The sequence below is a fragment of the Amblyomma americanum genome, chromosome 9, assembly GCF_052857255.1.
Source record: "Amblyomma americanum isolate KBUSLIRL-KWMA chromosome 9, ASM5285725v1, whole genome shotgun sequence".
NCBI classification, from domain to species: Eukaryota; Metazoa; Arthropoda; class Arachnida; order Ixodida; family Ixodidae; genus Amblyomma; species Amblyomma americanum.
This window is the reverse complement of record NC_135505.1, coordinates 63,695,910-63,714,125: the sequence shown is the minus strand read 5'-3', so window position 1 is coordinate 63,714,125 and position 18,216 is coordinate 63,695,910.

Genomic DNA, 18,216 nt, shown 5'->3' with positions numbered 1-18,216 from the left:
ACAAAGCAGTGTACCCGTGTGTAGTGCCTGCGGTTGCGCACTGGTGTGTTTCGCCAGCGCTACGAGTGGCTTCTAGGCTGCATAAAAAACGGCCCTGCTAGGTCCCTTTTCTTGGCAGCAATGGCGGCACTCTGAGCAGTGCCTTAAGCCTGTCTTATGTATTCCAGCCTTCGTGTTACGCGGGACTTGTGTTTTGCAACTGTACCGCTGCTTCTTTGACGGTGCGTAGTTTTCTTTGTTGGTCAAGCCAGTTATTATAGTAAATTTTGCCATCCATATAAAAACAGAAAAACCTCGACATTAGCTGCGAACAGAACATCGGAAGGAGAATACAACGATAGGTAAGTTGAGACGGCAATAATGCGCAGCAAAATCTACGTAGGAAAAATAGTGCGCACTAACTTTAAAATATGCAAGATACATAGTCAGCCAGTGCTCAGAGTGCCGGCATTGCTGCAAAGAAAAACACTCAATGCGGACTGTATTTCCATGCAGCTAGAAGCAGCTCGTAGATTAGAACGCGACTAAAGCAACAGTTCACAAAAACTAACTAAAGGTGTTGAGCAGTGCAGCAAAAAAATTGGCGGTAGTATAGCTCTGGTTTAACGTAGAATTACGCGATAGCTACCGCTGGCCGAGTGGAGCTCGCTCAGTTTAATTGCAAAGTCAGTATTTCGCCGCTCCGTTTCGCTGGGCGTTCCTCATTCATCTTCGTTCCACATGACAATGCGCATGCGGACAGCTCTAGCAGCTCGGATTCGCCGGCGCGCCGCGCCGCCGACAGCAGCAGCTGCTCCTCACAACGTGGCTGGTCACCTGACCAAACAGGTCCCGAACAACGTGATCAGCCACGGCACCGCGCCGCCGGTACCTGCTCCGCACCACGTGATCAACCACGTGACTGTGGTGGCGCCGCCACACAGGGTGGCAGCGCTAAAGTCAGTGGAACGGGAATAGTACCGCTACCAGCCGCCATATTTGGTCCAGCGCCGCTGAAGCGACGGCCGCGCGCAGTCTCTACGCAGAGATGAATGCACAAGCGTCACTACGCGACTGGAAATGTTGTGCACATTTATCTCGGCCCATAAGAGCAAGTGCTACGTAATGCTCCGGGCGGTCTGTGTGTCGGCGGCCGCGAGAAAGAAGGGAGCGGACCATTTATGGCGGGGAACGACCACGTCACCGCGGAGAACGAATCGGGAGGGCGCGCGCGCTGGCCAGCGCGCCGGCGAGAGAAAACGATTGCGGTACTTTTGCCGTTCCAGTGACTTAAGTTGGGTCGACGCTCGCGCGGTACTGTTAACGAATTGGCCGGGTGTGCATGGTATTCTGCTGCGAGGATGAGCCTTCCAGGTATTTCGTCAGCAGGCAGTCATGGACAGCGAATCGACTGACTGTCCAACCAAGTACCCTGTCGTGTTGGCTGATTCGCAGAGTGAACGCCAAGCGCTTCAGCCGCACGACGCAGAGCGTCGGATCTTCGCGGAGGCGGTACCACTGCCACATCCCGATGTGCAGCAGCGGCATCAGCCAGCCATCAACATACGCTACGCAACGCAATAAGCTCTTCATAGGGTTCGATGCATAAGATATCTGCGCATATCGCGACTGGGATTGTGAGCAGGGACGGCTCTTGAAGGCGCGGAAGCCAGGGAATATTGACAGAGCTTAGAAGCCACAGTTGCAGTGGTGTCAGAGTGTTAAGCCTCATATGTAGCCTCAGTAACAAGGAGGCCGCCATCGAGATTGACAGTGCGACCTGAACCTCACAACAGGTTCTTAAGAGATGGCAGCCCTGTACCTGCTTCCGCGAATTGCGGCTACGTTTAACAGATGCCAGTAAAGACTATGCCCGGTTCGTTCAGATGCAGAGCGCTTACTGGGCAGGCTCTTTGAAAGTGGCTCCTTGGGGGGTTTTCTTTTTTTGCGGGTGTGGTTTTTAATGTACATTCATGAGTCAGTATCTGTGATGACGCCAGGGCTGCGATCGTGCTTACTGCTGCGTTCACACGCTGGCTACACAGCATACTTCGATGCAGCAATGCGAGCAATAAAAACAGCTTTGTGAGACGTTATCTTGGCGTATCGTGTTGATTTCAAGGTAGAAATTTGGGCGTTCCAGAGACAATATTTTCCATACTGGAAGGGAAAAGTATAGCGCAGAATAGATACGCAGGTGCAAGGAAAGAAGAAATCGGTGTACAGTAGAATCTCGATAAACGGAAGTCGATTAAACGTAACCCACGCTTAAAAGGAACAAACACCTCGCAGTTGGTTGCTTTTGTTATAAGGCAATGTAAAAAAATATCGTTAATCAGAAGAAAAAATTTCCGACCACCGTATAAACGGAACCGAAAATAGGCTCGAAACCGCAACTTAACGTGAACATGCAGCCACATTGTGGTACGCATCACTGCCCCCCCCCCCCCCTCCTTTCGATTTCCGTCTTTGGACGTTTCCGGTTTTCTTGCACACTGCAACCGCATCGCTTGCTTTCTGTCAAGGTGTGCTTGCAGTTGTGTTCACCTAGGCTAAAGCCTTACATCCGCTATTGAGCGTCGTATGCGACATTTCGTCGGGAAGCCAGCATCCGGTGGCGGCGCAGAAGCGACCTCACAATTTCCTTACGTTAGAAAGGAGGGTGGAGATAATCAACGACTTGAGACTGGTCGCTTCACAGTTGGCTGTAAACTGCTCGACAGCCAAAGCTGAAAGCTAGGCTAGTTCGTTGTTCACTAATAGTGCAAACGCACTATTTAGACGGGTATATTCTGAGCAAGATCTTGAGCTGATTGGGCATTTGTAAAAAGCGATAGAAACAAATAAAATAAACAATAATTATTCGATAGTAGTTTTCGAATCCGCAATGGCACGAATAACTCAGCTTGGCTGGTTACTCCGCGAGAGCACTAGAGTATCACCACAGCCGAACACACCTTGTGTTAAATTGCAACACACTTTCACGCTGCGCTGTGCGTACAGTCGTCTTCATGAGCTAATACTACCATGAAAACTGCTATACGCGCTTTGAGCTATGTGGCAGTAGAGAAAGAGAGTTGTACGCATGTGCGGTGGCGTGGAGAGCGTTGTGGCAGGAACACTGCACTAGGGAAATATGCGTTGGCGTTGTGAACACTGCTGCAGGAACGCGGCACTGGAGCCCCCGGCGTACATGGAGTAAACTGGCATTTACAATGAAAATTTTGAAAGAGCTCATAACTGACACCTAGCTGGGCCTGTGGAAACCTCCATATCGCCTGCAGGTGGGTGGCGGTGGTGTGCACCTGCAAGAAAACTGCGGTTTTTGTCAATATTTCGTGCTTAGTACTGCTTAACTGTCAGCAATTTTCACTGACAATCAAGCAGCCCCCTTTATTAATCGGTGTTTTCTCATTACGTTTAAGTTGTGTTGGTTTGTCAGTTGACGATTTTTGCCGTTGTTTTTTTCAGGAGAGCAGACGCGCATCGTTGTTTATTTCGGTTCAATCATCCAAACACTTCTTCGTGCCTTCTTATTACTCTCGTTTTCTCATTCAAGATTTCACTTGTTTACCGCCTTATGAATTTTTTCTTGCACATGTTTCTAATGTTTATTTTCTTTGAAAATTAAAAGGGAAGAAGTAAAAATATTTTGATTTAAAATTCTAGCCGTGTATAGGTACTGATTTTTAGACTGCTATGTACTTTACACCTCTCTGTTGCGTTTTTGTTGAAGATGTCGGCCTGGCTGCTCACCATATCGGTATAGAATCTTCCCAGGATCTTTTGTTCTGTTCCTCGAAGTTTTGTTTTTTTCCTCTTACACTTCTATTTCGTCTCGTGTTTATATTTTTTTAACACTGAGGTCGTTTTGTTTCTGATGGTATATATGCAGTGGTTTGGCGATTCTCCGCATTAAATTTAGGTTCAGCGCTTGTTTGTCTTCGTGTCTATCTGTGCTGTGTCCTCGTTTTGCTACGCGCTCTTGAAAGCAGCATCAGTTTTGCGCGGTACACCTCCTTCCTCTCTTCTCGTTTCTTCGTGGCCACGATCAAGACGCGGACCATTGGTAACAGGCACGTGAGAGTGCAATTATAACGCCAACAGCCGAAAGCAAACGGAGATCAAATGCGTTACATGTCGCGTCTCCAACGCTTTTGACAAATGCGTGTGGATCGTCTGACAAGCTCTGTTCGGAGAAAAACGTAAGCTCCAACTTTTTCTGTAGTTTCAGATGCCGGCGCAATCCACGATATCGAAATCACCGGCCGTGCAAGTTTTGCAACCGCGAGTTTTCGCCGCGCTGCGTACGGCTTATCTAGGACAGCAACTGCCAGCGCGAGCGAGCCGTGCAAACGGCCTTTAGAAGTTTTTCAAGCTGTTTATCTGTTAATGACTATACAAAACATTTTTAACACGGCCCTCCTCTCGTCCTGACAGAAGAGAGAGCCGACACAGGGCACGTACTAATCCCGGTTCGGCTCTCAAATATGGTGCAATTATTTCCGCAAAATGGTGTACCTAAACGGGAAAAAATACGCATTCGGGTGTAACGTCTCCGGGCAGCTGGTTTTGGTATCACGGAAAAGCTCAACTGGGTGTTATACCGAGTTATTTAAGTCTATGAAGTCACTCATAGCATTTAAGTCTATGAAGTCACTCATAGCCTTAGAATGAAGCTGTATATTCCAGTAAACAACGCTTCGTACGCCGCATTAGGAGGTATTTGGGTCTTGCATATCACTTTGCCGCAATGTGTCAAGCTCAAACCAAATTTACAGTAACTATGTTTAAGAACTACGAAAATTTGAACATGCCTTTTACTAAGTTTCGGCTTATAATGATTTTACAGGCGACTGACTAATGGATAATCACTCTGACCTTTAAATTATATTATTCAGATCATTTGTGCTCCTTTCCGTTATGACGTGACAACCAGGCAGTCAAAATGCGCCGATAATTTTACGCACCGATCAATGAAAACAAATGTTACCAGCAACAGCAAGGTGACAGAGAAATCGCTGCTTCTTTGCAGTACTTTTTTCTAGGAAACTAAATAAGAGCTACTGTTTATACTGACGAGCCTACGGGCAAGCACGTACGTTAGAGAAGTGCTTAAAGCAAAATACAAGTGAACCAATTCTTTCGGAAAACATGCATTACTAATAAAGCCAGCAACACATCTTATTAGTCTTCTGTTGATAAAAGTTGGTTCTATGATTAGTAAGAATGCGTCACAATTTCGAGAGAAAATAGTTTGGGGATACTGAGAGAGCCTCCAAGAGAAACGCGATTGGTTCAAAACGACCAAACAGCTGTTTTCGCACAGTCGGAAACCAGACACAGCGAAAAGTGAGTGTATGTTTAGGACGCAGCCCCTGTCGTCAGGCCCAACCGCCTCTGGTGAATATCTCCACGGGCGTGGATTCTGTTTCATCCATGATTCGCCAGCAACTTAATAAAGGAAGAATTTGCGGGAGGAAATAGTTACGACTACGACAGGCTGGGAATAAGGCCCTCGAACAATTACATTGGTGAACCGACTAGCCCAAACCCAAGCTATACATATCCTCAGAATGGCTCTTGGAACTGCTCTCGACTTTTAGGAGCTCCCCGAAGCATGGCGCGATAACATGGCTGATTCGTTGCCACATTAAAGTAGAAGTGCAATGTTAACCAGTTTGCCGTGAGTGGCATTGAATACAAGCAGGGCGACAACGAACCGCAATTCATCTGGCCGACAGCATGTCTCCTTGTCGTTCCTGTACCTCCTTTTTCAGTTGTGAACGGTAGAAATTCAAGGGCCGTGTTCAGCGTAAAACCTAGTGCCGGCATTGGCGTGTCTGTAAAAGAAGCTGGCTCACCTGGCACCAAGGTAAAACCACTTTCTGACGTTATCGTAACATTGTCAGCATTGAAGGTAGCAGTTAAAGTAATGACTGGCAGAGAGACATCGTGTGACCTTGCGACATCATCACAATCTGCCTGCCCACCATGGCCGCTGACCACCTGCCCTGGGGATTGTGGTGTACTTGTCCTTCTGGCACATAAGCCCGTTATACTTAGTGGCACGGGCAGGGACACGTAATTTTTGTTCTTTTCATTGTCCCACAATAATAATTGTTTTCTTGCCACGTTCTTATAAATTTATTACAAATACATTCGATGCTATTGCCGCCTGCTCCCCGAAGCAGGTGTTCGGAAAGCTCCAAACGTAGCAGAATTCAGTGCAATTGCCAGTTGCCAACGGTGGGGTTGGCGTGAGTCGTACGGGAGATCAGGAAGAGCAACCTGTGTATCGCAAGCCCCGCCAGTGGCTCTGTTTGATATAGCCACCTGCCGGGGCAGTGACGCATCGCTTATCCACTGCATCATTGCACAGATAACGGGATGAGCATTCCCCACGATCTATGAACGTAATGTACAGAACAACGAATTGTTGTCCTGTGAGTGCAGGTAGAACCTATCAAAAGAGAGGGCGACTTCCACTGGTGCTATCTCTAGTCATACCGCATTCTATTGTTAAGGTATATTAAGAGTTATGTGATGGTGAACAAAAGAACAGTCTTTGTAGTTATACGCATAGAGTACCGCACGCCGCAGAAGGTACCGATGAACGCTTTAGAGTCATACCCTTAATTCCAAGCTTAAGTGACCCCTCATGTGCGCCATAGTCCACTCGAGGCCACTAGCCGCTCAGTGAGGCTTCATTTCAGAGACGCGATGCTCAAGGCAACTGTCTCTCGACATACTACGTCGTGGAGAGGACTGAAGAGGGAACTAAACGAGAAAGTGAGCAAGAGGTGCCATAGTGGAGCAATCGGTAATAGTTTCGACCACTTTGGGATCATTAACGTGTGTCGACACCATATCTCGCCTATCGAGCTTCTGAGATGGCGTCACCATCCCGCGCATAAAGATCTTACTAGCGCCTAACGGAAATAAGCCACATTGTGGGAGCGCCACAAATGCATCCGTTGCTGAGTGTCGTGTTCTGAACGCTGGATCTATGCGTAAGGCCGGAGCTACAAACACGCTGCGGGTCGAACAGAGGAACGGAACTCTCGGGATGTTATCCACAGACACACTGCAGAACATGAAGCGGAAGTTCGGACCAACACATTTCTGACACTATAATACTATTAACACAACAGATTCGCTTAATAATGCCTAGCTGTATTCAAAATAAATTTTTCGGTGACCTTTTTTTTCTAGATGTGATTCCAATTTTAAGTGTTTTTCCTTTTGAAGTTGTCGAGCAACAGGATGTGCATAAATTCGAACGTTTTATTGATACTTTGTGCCGACGGCGTTAAACTTGACGTCATGAGATGTTATTGTCTTTTGTGCATTGCATTATATACCCCCCCCCCTGTAACAATGCTCAAACGAGCGATCACAATACAAATTTTAGAAAAAATTCACTTATCACGAAACAGTGATGCGATGCAGCTACCCTTTTTCATCCACGTTACCCCCCCCCCCCCCCCCCATGTAATCTTCGCTTATTGCTTAGCAGGCGAGTAGGGCGGTGGCTTAATGCTATATAAAATTGAAGCGTTTAAATACTCTAGGTGTCTTTCGTCAAGATACTTTTGCCAAGGCAGCATTTTGACAAACAATTCCGAGCCATGTTCATGAAACAGATGTGGCTCTCTGAAATGGTTGCCGTGAAATGGACATTGTGCACACATATCTTTGTATTTGGTTACCATAGCTAACCATGCTTCTCACCGCTCCCTATTTATGTAGTAAAAGTAAGAACATCATGTTTCGCCGCGTATAAATTCACCTTCCAGCAGAGACTAAGAACGTTCCATTGCCGGGTCATAAAAAAAAACGATTCTAGTTATAAGCTGTGTTGTATATTTATTTTTAGACTGTTCGGGCTTAACGGTGTCATGTTTGTTTTTTGTTTAGATTTTAGGAATGTCTTTCTCTTTTGTCTTTGTGATCAGGTTTGCTACCCTAAGATATGGTGTTCTTTTCTTCAAAAGTGATTTTTTTATTATTGTAAATGTTATTTTCCGTTCCGCCACCAGCGTCTTGATTTGTAAGCCGGGGTGTAGGCCACGTCAGGAGGCATGCTCTGTCTGCCTCCTTTTGCCGCTCCTCTAGGGCATATTATAAACATGGCCGACTAAACTTTTCAATTTTTAATTCAATTTTCAAAGTGTCATGCGTTCATAGTATCCAAAAAAGGAACTGGGTAAACGTTGGCCTGTTCCTGCAAGGGGATTGCAATTCCCCACCAGTGCCAAAATAAAGAGATTCCTCCTGAAGATAAATGCCTTCACTGCGAAGCACACGCTTTCGACACCACTGTGCACCACCTACTCGGGACATGCCCGGGAACTTCGCTGGTGCGTGCTCTTGTTCTTCAAGTGTCAAGTGTGAATTCCAATAATGACTCGAATTTCCACTTCTGGTTAACTATAATCATCTACGCTCGAAGTTTGTGTATCTCTTTAGACATTACCGGGCTTCATGCTTTTTTTAACGTCTCATAACGTTCTTTACAGACTAGACGTTTTATGAAACGTAGCAACGTTAGCAGTGTGGCAACCTTAGCGTCACAAATAATAAAGGTGAAAAAGAGAGTCTTGAACAACGCTTAACCTGCCCTTATAATTGCACTGCAGTATCAACTGAGGTCCCACCCGTGCAAGTAGTCCTGCGCTGCGCTCTTAGCTTGCACTGTCCAAACCTTCCGCAGTGTAGTACAGACAGCACGTCCGGCACTGTGATTAAGAGGGCAGTGGTTCGATTCCTGCCGAAAGTACTTTGGCTCCCTTCAAAGACTTCGCCACGGTTATTGGATGGCGGCACGACCCTCTCGGTCAGTAGAAACTGCACGGACGTCACTACTGCATCACAGTCCTGACGTGACCTCTCTCGGCCAATTGACACCTGCCATGGCGGCACGCTGTCAGCAACCTGGTGAGCAGGTTTCGACCTGCCTCCCGTTTCAGGTTGGCGACCAGCTCTTTTGTGACACGGAGGGACGGGCGGCAGGTTTTATTGGGAAAGAGAAATTTAAGATGGAAGATGTGCCATGGGCTTTTTGTTCACACAGACGGACGAACAGAGGTATGGCAGGTTGCATTTTTGCGAGTCATCACACCACTCCTTGCGTAATTATGCAGTGACTAACCGATCCGCCACTTCACTTCCATGCAATAGCAGGTGCTGCCAGCGGTGGAGACTGGGCGATCTAGCTTGTTTGTCCCAAGCAGCCTCTCACGGGTAATCATTAATTTAACTGCCACCTGCCGCTGTAGTTGTTTTTCTCACAATCCACCGACAGGTAGTGATGAAGTTCTGGCGAGGACGACGTCGGGTTTTTTGTAGAAAGAGACCCTTTACATTATCGTGTGTTTAAATAAATGACTCTCTTGCGATAGCAGGTGTTTAAATGATTGGCTATTCATTTAAACAGCTGCCATCGCAAGGGAGTGGCGCATCGCTTAGTCATGCATTATTATGCCAGGAGGTGTATGATGACCCGCAAGATTGCACCAGTGTAGACTAATGACCAATTCCGCATATATGGACATTAAACAATTATCGCTATTACGTCATAAATTTAACGCGGAGGTTTTGTGTCTCCTCAATATTTTTCAAACCACCATTTTCATAGTTTTATTTATTTATTTATTTATTTATTTATTTATTTATTTATTTAAGCATACTGTAAGCCTTGTTAGGCTCTAACAGGAGTGGGCAAAATAATGGGACAATTATACAAAACAATAGCATATCCAGTATAACATACACGAGATACAAAACATGCGCCTGCAGTAGAAAAGACCATAGCAAGTAGTCTGAGACCATCAACGGTCAAAGGACATGCGCACTGCTATACACGTTCATTTTGATGCATTTAAAACACTGGAAAGGAGAACGACGAAACCACGAAGCGATACAATCAGGTCAACACGATGCTCTTTTTATTGTAAATTCTGTTTTTCAAAAAACGACTCTACGTTTTTCAAAAAAATATCAAGAGAGACGTCGTCCATGAATTCGTGAGGCAGATTATTCCATTCTTCAATGGCTAACGGAAAAAAATGAGAATTTATATGTGTTGCATCGCGTTGGGATGGGTCTGATGCACTTTTCATGATTTAATCGCTTCGAACGATGATAAGGTGCCTTGATGTACTGATTTCTATCAAGTCTTATGCGATCATTGTAAAGAATAAAAAGAAACTTCATCGAAGCAACGCGTCGCCGACTAGCAAGGGTAGGGATACGCGCTTTAGCTCGCAGGGAAGATACGCTGTCATGACGTTAGTAGCAAGAATAAATAAACCGGAGGGCCTTGTTTTGGATTTTTTCGAGTTCATCGCCGAGGTAAGACTGATGGGGGCTCCACCAAATGATGGTGCCGTATTCAAGGATGGGCCTTATGAGGGTATTATAGGCTGTTAGCTTTACATGAGGAGGAGCTGCTGACAGTTTTCTACGGAGGAACCCGAGCTGTTTGAATGCTTTTGCACACGTGTTGGATATATGCGTGTTCCAGCTTAGCTTATGGGTAAATGTAACGCCTAAATATTTCACCGTATCCACCCTCATTATGTTAGATCCTGATAAATTGTAAGAATATGCAAGAGGCACTTTTTTACGGGTAAATGAGATGCAAGACGTTTTGCTGATATTAATTTCCATTCCCCATGTTTCGAACCACCTGGCAATGTTATTTACAGAAGAATTTAATTTTAACTGGTCGTTTGGTTTACGTACCGTAGTGTACAGAACGCAGTCATCAGCGAAAAGCCTTATTGTTATTCCAGGTTCAGCGCAGGCATGAATATCGTATCACGTAAAAAAGGGCCGAGGCCCTTGTCACCGGTAGTGCTCCCATGAAAGCCCCAGGGCGTGAGAGAAAACCTCAACCTATTTATCTTTTAGCACTACCTGAGGCCACAAGGCGGCATTATTCTTCACCTCTCGAAAAATAATAAACACGTAAAACTGTTGCGCGCTACGAGCTAACTGGAGAAGTTCACAGAACAAGAAACGAAGGGGGCAATTGATAGAACGCAAACGGACTCCTTGCGCCTGAAAAAAAAAAAAGAAACTGCAGAAGCGCTGTACGTTAGCGCGTGAGATAGGTACTCACACGTAGTACGTGCGCTACTTCAGGCTGAGGCCGACGGCGTGCACTCCGCACAGAACCGCCGCGCAGAGATTCATAAGTCACATCCGTGATGGGGCGCAACGCTCTTTGAGGTCCAAAGCAACGGAATAAGAGTTTCTCTGACAAGCCTTGGCGGGAGACAGGGGTCCATTCCTTCACTTGCTCGTCGGGTCGTTGCTCGACGTGTCGGTGTCGCTGCTTGAAGCGGCGTGCATCTGTCCCCTCTTCCTGCCTGAAGTGCGCGCCGGTGAATTGGCGGGCTTCCTCCGCGTGTTGGGCAAATTCATCGGCGTGTGGCGTGAGTGCCCAGTTCTCGGTAACGCACGGAAACGCGGCATCCAGCACTGCGTGCACATCGCGCTCATAAACGATTAGAAACGGCGTTTAATCAGTTGTTTCTTGTACGGATGTGTTGTATGTGAAAGTCACGTATGGGAGGATCTCATTCGAAGTCCTAAGCCGAGCGTCTACGTACATATCCCGAGCCTGCTCCACCACTTTGGGTTTATAAATTAAATCAATGTTTTTGGTTGAGATGTGTCGGAGTTTATTATGGCGAGGACATCGGCTAACGTTTTGTTCAGTCTTTCGGTGAGCCCATTTGACTGCGGGTGCTAGGCAGTAGTCTTGCGAGGGCTCTTATTGCTCACCTTGAATACCTCGTGCATGAGTGGCGGTGTGCAAGCAGTTCCTAGATCGGTGATCACTGATTACGTAGGACGGTGTGCCGTGTCATAAAACACTGCGATGTGTGAAGAACTGCGCGATATGAGATGATGCGCCACGTGGCACCGCCTTGGTTTCCACATAGCGTGTCAGCCAGTCAGTCAGTGGTTCGGTGGGTCGGTCGGTGGGTTCGCGGGTTTGTCAACCGGTCGGTCAATCAATCAATCAATCAATCAATCAATCAATCAATCAATCAATCAATCAATCAGTCAGTCAGTCAGTCAGTCAGTCAGTCAGTCAGTCAGTCAGTCAGTGAGTCAGTCAGACAATCAATCAATCAATCAATCAATCAAAAGCTTTTTATCCGAAAATTATGAGGGTTTGCCCAGGAAAAAAGGGGAAACAATTTTCTCTTGAAACAGCCTGAGCTCACCGCATACATGGCTTGCCGCGTAAGGGGAACGTGAGCACAAAAAAAGAAAAAAATATGGATAATATTTTCTCGCGAAATAAATCGCAGAACATTTGACACTTAAATGCACATAGTGTTAAATTGCTATGCCCAAACGAGCCATCAATAAACATGTTAAGTGGGCAGTCATTAATTCACAAATATACCAGAAAAAGTGCACCAAGCGATCAAATGTTATCACAAGCATGAGTAACACAAATGATTTTACAGTTTTAAACACATGTCACAAATGTCTTGCAAACTGCAGGTGCCAAAACTAACATTCATCAAAATAAATATATTTGCTAGTACTGGAACGTTATGTCGGAGCATCGGATGACCATTTTAGACGAAAAATACAATAGTGCATAATGATAGACCAACTCAAGTAAGAGAGGCAGGATAAGCGCTCACTTCATCTAGCTTAATTCGCCGCCAAGGCAGCAAATGCAAAGAAAATCCGAGTAATGCGGAGAAAACAAGAACACGAGGCATCAATCAAACCACTCAAGTTTTGGCATCTAAATCTTGAAAAGGGGGACCGAACTATCGCTCGGACAATCTTTTCCTCTCTTTTTTCTGCAGAAGGCCTGCAAAATCTCCCGTGACTTCGTATTTCTTCTCTTGCCCAGAATCTTTATCTCCTGAAGTCGTTGCCCACATTTCTTGCAGTGGTTGCATAATTTTTCCCCTCGAGCATGCTGTGCCGCTCGTTTACACACGACGCATTCTGCGCAATGCTGTTAAAAATGCGCACTTCCTAATTCCTTTAGTGATCGTGCATGTTCAGCTGCGCACTCATTTTACGCACCGCTCTGTTTGCCCACGTAGGCTTTTCCGCAGGTCAGTGCTATCTCGTACACCACACCTGTGATGCACTTCGCGTGCTGCTTGCCTTGCTTTTTGTTGCAAGAGCTTTTCTTTTCATCGCTCGCAATGCGCGCGCATAGCTGTGCCAGCTTGCCTGGAGAAGAAAACGCGACTTGCACGCCATGTCTACTCGCCACCTTTTTCACTTTGTGCGCCATCCTCTCCACATAAGGTACCGCTTCTGATTTCACGGTTTTCTTTCTTGCCTAACTCGACTTTTGAAACAAGGCACATTTGGTTTTTCGCAGGAGCGCTTCAGCAACTGCAGTGATGACCGAGCATGGGAACCCCAACAAAACCAACCGATCTACTTGCTTATTAAAACTCGCGTGCATCGAATGGTGGTACGACGTCACGAGAGCAGACTTCGAGGCAGAGGTTAGCAATGGCGCGGCGTACGGCTCTTTTGAATGAGCCGAGGTATAAGGGAGCAACTCCTTCTGTGCTCGAGGTGAGTATCGCCAGCACACATGATGCTCGCACAAGATAAGATTAAGATATATAAACTTCTAGCAACCCCGCAAGGAGAGTTCGTGAGTGAAAATGTTTCCCCACCCCTCTTCTTGAAAGTTCGGTAAAGCTTTGCTTACACCATCTCTGTAAGTCGAGCCTTTGTTTCTTGAAAACTATTAGAAAATATTTAGCACAACTGAAAACTTTTGGTACTCTCTTCCTCGTTAAACTTCATTCTAGGGCGCGGTCAATAAAGGCTAGAAAAATGTTAGTAACCACTGGAGCTACGTAGGGTCTGATAATAATAATAATTAGTTTTTGGGGCAGGAAGTGGTGCGGTATCTGTCTCATATATCATTAGACACCTGAACCGCGCCGTAAGGGAAGAGATAAAGGAGGGAGTGAAAGAAGAAAGGACGAAAGAGGTGAAGTAGTGGAGGGCTCCGAAATTATTTCGCCCACCTGGAGATCTTTAACGTGCACTGACATCGCACAGCACACGGGAGCCTTAGCGTTTTGCCTCCATGAAAACGCAACCGCCGCGGTCGGGTTCGAACCCGGGAACTCCGGATCAGTAGCCGAGCGCTATAACTACTGAGCCACCGCGGCGGGTGTAGGATCCGATGCAAATCTCTTGTCGTTGTAGGTAAAACTTGTTCTCACAAGAGGCAAATGCCACACTATGATCAAAATCAAGCAACTTTATAAAATTGAAAATTTGCATCGGACCAGCGTGAGAAAGAAATTTGCTAGATAAAGACAGAAGGAGAGCCGTGTGGAAAATGTAAAATGAAAGAAATCAAGGAGATAACATAAAATCCGGCCAACTAATTCGTACAAGGGTTCATCGGCGAGGAAGGATGTACCATAATAAATAATAAATTGCATAGCAAGACAAATCAGCAGACATAGTTTACTGCGTGAAGATTACGTTTGGGTGACATGCAAAGTAAATTTATAGTTTGTAAAGATGTCCAACGTCCTTTAAATATGCGAACAAAAAGTTCATTGCTTGTCTCTGTTGCCTATGGCAGGCTAAGGTACCTAAACCAATGTCCACTGTTACAGGCACTGGCAAGAGCTTCCCCAAGCAATGATCATAGTTCACACACTCGTCAGCATAGGCAGGACACTCTAGCAGGGTATGTTCCATAGCTTTGATCAAGCTGCAGTTGTTGCAAAGCGGACTGTTGATTTGACCGGAACAGAATCGCAAGCCGTTTGTAAATGCAGCGTCAGCGGAAGATGGTAATAAAGCGTTTCCAGATGGCGAGGAATTCTGAGTGGGAGTCTTGATCTGACATGTGTGTAGACTGAGTAAGGAAATCTAGTGATGTGTGAGCAAGTTTCAGAGCCGATATGTTTCTTCTGAAGCAAATCTTTTAGCCATTTGGGACACATCAGATTTCGTGAAGAAAGCCCAATTGCATCACTGAAGTTGGTGGCCTTTTGCGGGCTGTTTAATTTCCTATTTCATTGGAAAGAATGCCACAGTACGCAGCTATCCACTAAAATGTTATGCAAATGGTCTGCGGCAATATCCAGTTAATGTAGATATTCGATTTCAAGAGAAACAATGTGACGAACGGCTTCTTGTGCTTGCAATCAACGTACGTGAGCAGCATGTAGGTGATCATTTGTCTCGTGCGCTCAGTTAACCCATTCGTTTGGGGATAGTAAGGCAACGAGTGGCGAAATTGTGAAGCGCAGGAACAGAGAAGGTGTTCCACGACATCGGCGGTGATCTGTCGACCACGTTCATTTATGATAACACTGGGAGGTCACACTGGTGGAGAATTACGAATCGCAGTATAAACAAGGGCACATAATGCACTGTAGTCCAGGGTAGGGCTGCCGTTTCACGATACGGAATAAGGTGATCAGCCTAAAGCACTGTCCAGCGGTTTCTATCATGTCTTCGAAAATAAGCTCAGGAGATCTACGCCCACTTGCTCAAACGGTGCTCCAGGTGTCATGAAGGGTGAAGCTGCCTTGATGCAACGCTAGTGGGTAGCTTGCATCGCTGACACTGAGCACAGCTGGCGACGTACCGCTCAGTCATGGCCCGCGTGGTGAGCCGAAAGAAGCGTGAACAGATGCGGTGGAGCGTTCGTGCCGATCTCTGATTTCCATATGTATGATCGACAAGCATGGCCTGAAAGACGGAGGTCAACAGGCTTTTTTGGAACTACCAGCACGAAGCCGTGGCCGTTTCTATTCCATAACTCACCATCTCGCAAACAGAAGTGGCCGTAGGATTGAATATGTATGTTCCGCTTTGAACGTGGCGATATTATGAAAAGCGGGTGAAACTGACGTGGTGCAGTGGTCGAAATTATCGACATTAGGCACTGTTTTAGAAAGTAGCAGCTACACTTTTTAGAGTTAAGCACAAGGCCAGATTTGCGCACGCAGTCCAGGATGAAAACTAAACTGTCGCTGTGCTCATTCACCGTCTTTGTGAACTTGGAAACATTATCTATGCAGCACACGCATATTTCCGACGTCAAACGGTGGCGTATAGTGTTCATAATTTAATTAAAGGTGGCAGGCGCATTGCAAAGACAGAACGGCATCACATTAAATTCTTAAAGGTCCTGAGGTGTAAGAAATGCAGTTTTCTCTTTCTCCACGGGATGCATAGGGATTTTCCAGTACCCTGAACGGAGGTCTACAAGAGGGAAGTAGGAGGCCGAAGAAAGACTGTCCATGGCATCGTCGACTTGAGGAAGGGAGTGTACGTCTTTTGTAGTGACGGCATTGAGACGGCGATAATCAATGCGAAAATTCCACAGTGCGTCGATCTTCCTGACAAAACTTTATCGAGCAGCCCGAGGACTGCACAACTCTTAAATAACGCCCTTTGCTAACATCTTCTACACATGGTCATTGATCACATTCCGTTCAGACGGTGATACTTGTTAGGGCTTTTGCCGGATCGGTTGTGAGGCGCCAGTGTCAACCCGGTCAAGAGTCCGAGGAGAGGGAATGGAATGTAAACCGCCACGCTGCGAAAAGCCAAACACGGAGAAGTGTCTCATGAAGATGACCAACTTAGCGCAGCGCTCATTCGTGGAAAGCGAGTTTTCAATCATGCCAATGTTGTGAATCACGCTGAAGGGATGGTGCATCTTCATGGGCAACACAATATGTGCAAAAGAAGCAGAAAAAAATCCGAGGCAAAGGAGATAGTTTTTTCTTATTACCTTCACGTTCAAAAAGCAGCTATTTCGGCAAGCTCATTTTGATAATTGACAATTTTTTTGACTGTGCACGTGCGGTGCGAGGTCTTCCGTGCGCTGACATGGATGTCGTGCGAACCGTCTATGAGCCTGCGAGACGGCGGCGTACGTAACTGTATATAGCGTCTACGTGATTTTACGCGAGCTTCAAGACGCCAACTACGACTCTGTGCACGAGACCTTCGAGTCTGTCTGTGCTTACGACGCTGCATATGACGTGTACGTGTACAAACGCGAGTCGTAAGACATCTCTTACAATCTGTTTCAGCTCTTCCATATCTCTACAAAGCAACATAGAATTCTTGTAGAGCTATACGAGACATCCTAGAAGCTCTTCAAAACCTCGTAGTATTCTGGCACGAATCACATAGGTTACAGAAATCTCATACATGACTTGTGTACAATTAAATAGTACTCACGTACATTTCGCACTAACGTTTTCCAGAGGGACGCCTCAAATTAGGAACAAGTATTGTCGTTCGGTATACAGAACACTCGAACGCTGCTTACACTGCAGGTGAGCGATTAGAAACCAAAAACTGGTACACCTACACCTACAACTGCTGTACAGCCAGGTGGAATTACCGCCTTACGGATGTTTTTTTTCACGCATAGCGGAGGACTCCTTTTTCAGGTACACCTAGCGCTGGCATCCAATAGAGGGTGTTTATGTCTTCTTCGTGATGTTCGACGCATCCTGGGGTTGAAAGTATTCTCTACGTCAAGGTAGTTTGCCTTGCGTCCCATTATCTTTTAGTGGGTGTTTTCCGGAAGCACTTTTTTTTACTCTGCCATTCTCTTTGGGTGCAACGCAGGAACTAAAAAATAAATACGGTCTGATGCAATCACATTTGGCTTCATAACAGTAGCCGATAAAGGAAGGTTTCGAGGACACATAAGAAGGGGCAGACGAACTATTCTATCAGTTGATAACCTTGTAATTATAGCGAGGCTGCTTCAACTAAATAAGGATATTTTTTAGTTAGAAGAGCACAAAAATTAAGACTCTGGTATCGCGGCAACCAAGCGTTCTCAATGCCAAACCCCGATGGGGTCACTGCTTTTCGCGTATACCTAAGCGTATTAACGTTAGGGCGTTGCGATTTTGGTCTGCAAACCCTGAGAATATTGCAATTTTGAAGTCGTCATCGCAGCTACTACCGTTAAAGAACAGCGAGAAACTATTTTGTTTTCAGACTCTAATTACTAACAAAATTAGTTTTCCCGTTATACACTACATAGAGCGTCCTTTTCAGGCAATACGGGCAAAGGGACGCGCAAAAGAAATCTAGTTCCTGACAATGTTTTAGTGAATTTCGACTCCCAAAATTATTGCGCGCATTATTATCAAGAAAAACCAGGAGATTCGGATCATTGCATGCGCTGCGAGGAAGTGAAATCTGGGGGAG